Consider the following 7,853-nt stretch of genomic DNA (forward strand, 5'->3'; position numbering starts at 1 on the left):
AATTTTGCATGAGACTCCCGGCTGTTCTGTGAAAATAGCATCCGATATTTACCCGTGTCCGTACTTTCGTGTCGAGCCCTGTATCTTCTGCTTCTGTGAATCCCAATGAATCGTTTAAAGAGCTTCCTTTTCGGGCTCGTCCGTTGGTGAACGATATTTATTGCGCAATCGATCGAAACTCACCGGTCTCGTGGTTGATTCGAATTTCCAACCGAATTTCATGAATTCACGGTTTATATAACGCTTTGATTCTGCGTTCAACGTTTTGACAGTAATGGGAAATATGTATTACTTTTGTCATTTTATATTGAGAAAATAAATATTATTATTTGCCTCCCTCCTGTCAACTTTTCATTCTTCTTTGTTAAATATTTTGGGTTCATAATGTATAAATTGTGGAATACGATTACTTTACTTAGTAATCGACAGTATAATATTAACAAATTAGTTTACGTAGATGCGATAAATTACATACAATAGTATCAATTTCACAACACTCAATCATTATAATTACATATGTATATGCATATTATGAAACCATTCCTATATTGTGAAACCACCTTCTGATACATCCCTGTCATTAAACTTGTTTATATCTGCAAATAATTAAATACTGTTCATTTAATCGCACATAGCAGAAATTCGAGACAGAATTGGTGTATACCGAAAATATGTAAACGATCCAATATTAAATACAATATTTAATTAGAAACGTAGTATCCCATATAAAAATACAGTGGACTCTAACTATATTGCCATGGTCGGAGCTGTGGGGGAGTAAAATGGCAATGAGTTCAGATCCCTCTAGTTTTATTGCCATAGCCTCAGTGCTTGCGCAAAAGCTGGATCGCGCTGGTGCGCCAGCGTACGCAACGTGGTGGGGGAGCGAATTTGTGTGCTCGAAAGTACGTGTGAAGGGGAAGTGTCTCACGTGGCAATATGTTTAGTGGCAATATAGTTAGAGTCCAGTGCAGAATGATTTACACTACCAGCTAACAGTACGGTATCAGAGTTCATGACTGATGGAACAGTAACTCATTACTCTGTTACAATAACAGTTACGGGATCAGTACATGTACAAATCATTTTCAATCAGTTTTAACACATTACTTTTATCAAATCTTTGTAAAATAATGTTTTTCCCTTCTTTTAAATATCAGATTTGGTCCCATACTTTTGGCCGGTAGTGTACATCAGTATAATCTGATTAAACATATGATGACTGCCAATAGAAACAATTAATAGAACAACGTTACACCATGCAACGAAACCAAAATTTAACGACCTAAAAATTTCAGAATAATTATAGTAACGACAGAAACATAACGAGCGTTCGACACAGCTGTCTATCTTCGTTAATAATATTTTCCGTTCACTATAATTAAAACGGCGTTGTGTAACACAATACTTCATCACGTGGCACAAATACTATCGATTCAAATATGATCCCTATCGCCGGCAGAGAGCAATCGATCGTACTTTTTACACTCGCCCGAGCAACGACTATTTGCATCTAAGCTAGGAGGCTATCAATAACAGCTACCAAGCCCACTTCAATGATACAATCCCGATCGGGCGACGATAAATAATCGTTGCCGCCGAAAGGAATTACAACTAACGAACCGCTGGCAACCGGCTCACCCGCAACTTATTATACCAATTATCGAGTCATAAGTAACCGTCCGTAACAGTCAATCCCACGTTTCACGTTTCGCGAACGGATCACCGTGTTGGTGGTGTCTCGTCGATACTCGTATGTACCGTGGCCATGATTGACCGACAACCTTTTTCTCTGCTTCCCCCCTCCCCCTTCCAACCCTCCTGGCGTGCAATTAATTTCACAGGCTGCCTAAATTGCGCCCGCTAACGAATAACATAAATATCAAGCCGGACGAGCGCGAAACTCTTAAGGTCGTCGTTGTTCCGCTCGTTAATTATCCGCCTTCGACCCGGTTGTTGCGAATCGTGCCCACCAGTCGAACAATCTGGACGAACGAAACCAAAAGAGCCACGAGCGAAACGGCGTGTGTACACGTACACGTACCGACGCGGTTGGAGAAAGGGAGAATCGCGGGAATTGCCAGGAGAAACCATAATTCAGAAGTCAACGGGCGTGGGCGATGTAATTTTATCCCTGGACGCAGAAGGGCAGACGGGGCGAGAGGATCCGACGGGAAAGAAGCGGGAACAGCAAAAAGGGTGTCATAATATTTTTCACGGGCGACGGCGACGTTCCGAGTCGCGTGCACTAACGATGCAGATTTAACCGGGCCGAAAACTGACGCACTGTGCCGGGGCCAACGACAGTCGACACTGCGCGCATGATCAGATTTCTCTTACTTCTGATTGTGACTGACGATTTCGACCGTGAAGCTGCTTTTTTTTTTTAAAGAGGGGAACCAGTGAACCAACCAGTTAAGGAGTTTTTTGTTCAATTGACATACTACTTTTCAGACATTTCATATAGTTTTGAAATCATTGAGTTTCGAATTTTAACCCCTAACCTTCTATAGGCCGAATTTTTTTCGTAACGATAAAAAAATGTATGTAACGCGGAGTCAACAAATATCAACGTTTAAATACAAAAGAATAATAAATTTACGATTTTCAAATATTTTATTATTATTCCGATATCTCCAGATACAGTTGATAATTACTACAAAGAATTTTATCGGTTACCAAAGAGAGGTCATAGAACACGATGTGTACGCCGTATAGCGGCAAAAAATTAAATTAGATCAAGAAAATATCGATATATCGGTATCTAACTTCGAAGTCACACGAGGCTATAGATGGTTAATTGGTCAGGTGGGATTCTTATTATTCAACCGATGAAGTGAGGACAGACGTACCTCAATTGTTTTCTCTTTAAACGTTAATTTTTCAATATTCTTTGTATTGAACAAAAAGGATTCAAATCTTGTTAATAGATATATTGATATAAATCAGTAAGAATGAAAACTTATTTATAACGAAAATGAATTTATAATAAATGTTTGCTTTCTCATGTGCATCGAAATAAACAAGCATCGCTTCAAGTAACTATTGAATAGAAATAAAATATTCTAATAATATAGAACTAACAATAAATGAACATTTTAAGCTGAAAAATATTGTACAAAAGAAGATGGATGAGGAAGAGAATTCCGTTGAAAAAAATTCTGCTGTGGGATCCTATAAAGCCAAGAGTTGCTATTTTTTCAAACTGTACAATAAAATTACAATGTATGCTTATACCACTACTAATACACGAAGACTCATAATGAGCAGCTATTGATCATCAGAGGTCCCAGCGTGTATAGGTATTTGATTCTCATTTGTTTAACATTTTTATGGGATTCCTATATCAATTATCTATGGCGATGGAATATCCATGTATGTACTTAAGTGAAATCGGAATTGTACGTAATAATTGAAATATTCATTATTTTGATATAAAAGACAACGGCTATGACTTGACTAATGTATCTGTCAAGTCTTTCTTATTTTTATTTGCTTTAATGTTCGTACAATGACTTACCATAAACTCATGCTTACGTTGTAGTAAGATTGATGGAGGACCGATAATACAGTGCCATTATGAATGTTTACTGCAAGTAGAAATAATGAGTAATGGACAGACACGTTCCGCCCTACACTGTACGTGATCGTTGCCAATGTTATTTAAATAATAATAGATGTACGGATTGTTAACGTTTTCTTTATGGCATTAACCCTTTGCCGTCGGTGCCGCCACTGTGGTGGCATGATGTCATTTTGCAAAACATCACACTTTAGAAAGTTAAAGAAATTAAAAATTTATGTTTTTTTTATTATAAGTACTACAATCAGTTTCAACAAATTCTGTGTGTTTTAATATCCATATATTAACTTTAAATCCCGTACGGAAAAGTAACTGCGAAACGCTAAATTTGCTCCGACCTGCTGGTACTCCCATCAGCGAAATCTGCCGACCGCAAAGGGTTAAAGAATAATTTGTTGTTCGATATTCTACAACAGTTAACTTGTATTTGAAATACAATGAAATAAATCAGTGGCAGAAAAAGCGACAAATTCATAGTCAAACACTCTTTTTTCTTGTTTTTCTTTTCAATTGAAATTGTAATTATTCCTAACAAATTCCTATTAATGACCATGTAATTATTATAATATTAGACATTTTCTATGACTATCTACCTTATATATGAACTTTATAAACTTAACAATACAAAATAATTCAAAACATGTGATAAATAAATAAAAAAACATTACAACCATAATTCTGTAATTACGACAATCCTTGGCATGTAAAATATTACGCACCGCCTACTAAACACGATTTATTACTACTCCGAGCACTATCATTAATAATTAATTAATGCGAATCTACTCTGAAATATTAAATCTAAGCGTTCGATTAAAATTACGCAATCTATTAGTCTCGAATCAACTATTGTTCCGTCGTAGACCCGAAACGACGGCTATAGAGTTGGACGATATAGTTACATAGCAAACAATACGATCATAAACCCTACCGTTGAGAGACTCGAAAATTCGTCGCAGTCAAGTCGCACCGTGATCATGTGCGCGATATTTTTCTGACGTCCGTTTCGCCCTGAAGGACGAAGATTTTCCACCTCTACGTCACTTCGAAAAACCCAGGAATTTGCTTTCCCCTTCAGGGCATAACCAATAAGGAGGTGAATTTTGGTAACGCCTTCAGCGAACTTTGAAGAAGCGCGACGTGACACGAAACTCGACAATTCATTCGTACTCGATCATCATTCGTATTTGATCATTCGCAAACATTCGTACTCATATCTCGTATCGACAATCACGCACTCGTTTCGACAAGAGTTTCGGACTCAAACCATTCATTCGCTAAAAGCCACTCGTATCAACAAGTCATGTATTCGTATTTCACGCATTCGCAAACACTCGTTTCGACAAGAGGCATTCGGACTCGAACATTCATTCGAAAACACTCATTCGACAAGTCACGCATTCGTTCGATCATTCGACAAGGCTTGATCACAATACTCGCGAATCATCAGCTCCACCGGTCGAGCAATTATACGATTCATTCTCACTAAGAGAATATTGAAACGGTTGCCTAATATTAATTTGGCGGGCAACAGTCGAGCCTGGAATTTACAACTCCAGGCGGATTCGAGAAAGAATCCACGCGGACGGACGCGACAACTATAATTGATAGGTAATTAATGAATACTGTCGTTTGAAATTACCAGTGGCTAATTTACCTGTTCCTCCGACCAATTACCGCGCGATCTACGCCACAGTAATTCAATTTCATAACCTTTCGAGGCACCCGTTCCTCGACTGAATCTTTAAGACCTCCTAGCGTCTGGCTGCCAGTAAAGGAGAAATTAATTATAAAAACGGAATAGCCACAGATGATTCGAGGATCGTGCACGAAAATTCATCGGTTCAGGGTGGTGATAGGCCTCGCGATAATTCTGTCTCGAACGAAAGCACAAGAGCGAACGCGCAGCAGGGAGGACAAGAAAAAAGAGAGAAAAAGAACGAAGAGAGGAAACGTGACATAATATTTTACGATTCTCATTTATAACGTCGGTAATGTTCCGCTCAGTATGCAGTGCGTATTCACCCCGGGTGTGGAACAGGGGATGCAGTCGCCCTCTGACCAGCCGTCTCTTTCTCTCCCCTTCCCCCAACACTTTTTCCTCCTCGTCTTCGCGACATTAATTCTCGTACCTGGAATTTATCGCGACTTTCCGCTCTTCCCTTCTCGGACCGACGTGCCCACCTTGCAAATTGAGACCTTAAGCATGTACGTCGCTCGACACAATTTTTTGAACGCGAGACACGCTGTCCTCTTATTTACGTCGCTGTTCTTTTTGTCACGGGTAACACGAGTTCAAATATCATACTCACGGCCACGACTATTCTGACGGGAGAACAGAAACTCGTTTCGTACATCGAAGATGCCTGATAATAGGGACACCGACGGGTTTTTCTCGATTCGTTGGTACTTATATGGCCGAGGCGAGAGAAATCATACGTGGTGTCGTGATTCATCCCTGTTTGGTCGAGGAGATGTAGACCTAAATATTGTGGTAGAATGCAATTATACACACGTGCATGTTGTCGTGTTCCTGAGGATATCAGTTTGGTATTTTAATCCCCTAAACGTTCTGGATTATTGTTGAAAGTGCAGTCCATTATGGCTCGAATTTTTCATCGATGGCGTATATGTAGGTACGTCATAATCGTTACTTGAACAAAATTCTGCGCGTTACGAGAAATACAGGTAAAACGATGAATTTCGACAGAGTTAATGCAATTCAAGAGACCTTGATTTTCAGGAACTTATTTTAAAAAATGTTTATAATGCGAATACGTCTGTCATTACCATTAGTGTATGGAACACACAAACTGACACAGCTTATTTCTTATTTAAATATCACTATACAACAATGCAGTAGAATTCATGAAATATTCATCAAAACAATAAGTTCGGTTACACCAGTATTTTCAAACATCTTTTACGTCAATTCATCACTGTGCAAATTTATCCTCGATCTAACATTTTTACGCAGATTCAAATTCTTATACATATATTAATTTTCGAAAAGGTAAATCTCGTAGAAATAAATATTCTGTCACTCAATAAAAATTAAAGAAATAATGAAAACTCCGATTTTATTACACATTATTATATAGTTTATTTTGTATCTTTCTGTTCGCTATAAATGCATACTCAATTCGCAATTTCTACAAAGCAAAAGTGAGAAAAGTACCGGTATTAAGATATTAAAATAATCGATAGACAGTTGACGGGCAAATTAATAATTACCATAAGATGCTAAAAGGATCCGGAGGTAATAATTTAAGAGTACTTATCGTCGTTCGAATTATCGAGTTTTCCATACAATCGTGCCCTGTGGAATACCTTCTATAATAGCTTCGTTTTAAGACGCTTCCTCGGGGCTCGTTTGTAACGCCGAGCAAAGAAGAGCGGGTTCCCTTGAATTCAATAAAAGGAGGCTGAGCCGTGGCGGTGTTCACTTTCATGCCGTTATCGAACGACGGGCCGACTCTCCCTCTTTCGTCCAGAAAAACGATCGTAACGATAATACGGGGCCGTAAGTCATGCACGGCTAGGAAAAATGGCACCCGTTTCTCCACCCTGCTTTCTACATTTTTCCGTCTACCCCCGACCCCTTTTCTTCCTGGCTCCGTTCAACGAACCCGAAGAAACGACCGCGACTGTCCCGTAGAAAGAGATTGTCTCGTAGAAAGAGATTGCCCCGTCCTTATCCCGAACTTCCCCCCCCCCCGGAAATCCCGTTTTCGTCGGTAGATTAAGCTTTCCCGCATTAATTTTCCTACATTCGTTCGACAAAATCAATTTGTCCGCAATGTAGTCCGCCGGTTGCGGGATGTCAAATCATTACTAGTAACAGACGTAATAAAAATAGTCATTTCTACGAATTGCGATCGATACTTTGCTTCCCATTACTTTGACGATCGATGAAAATAAAACCGATAAGATTTTGCACATGAGTATAAATATTGAGTTATAGTGGTTGCGTACAACTGATTTTTTTTCTAAAAAAGAAACTCCTTTCTGTGGCAGATTATTACTTGTTAGTAAACTACGCGAGGACAAAAATAAATTTTGAAAATTAATCTGGAACGCGTGTATTTGCCATAGTAATAAGTAGAAACGGAATGCAATAAACAGACGCGCTAAGCAAGTCCTGTTTAACACGTTTCGTGCCACAGTGAAAAAGGCAGTACGTAGCCAGACAATCTTTATTTCGTTCTTTAACACGTTGACTGCCGCGTCACCCGTATTCGGGTGACAGTCAAGTTTCGGATCGGGCCGC

The sequence above is a fragment of the Dufourea novaeangliae genome, unplaced genomic scaffold (assembly GCF_001272555.1).
Source record: "Dufourea novaeangliae isolate 0120121106 unplaced genomic scaffold, ASM127255v1 scaffold31, whole genome shotgun sequence".
Classification (NCBI taxonomy): Eukaryota; Metazoa; Arthropoda; class Insecta; order Hymenoptera; family Halictidae; genus Dufourea; species Dufourea novaeangliae.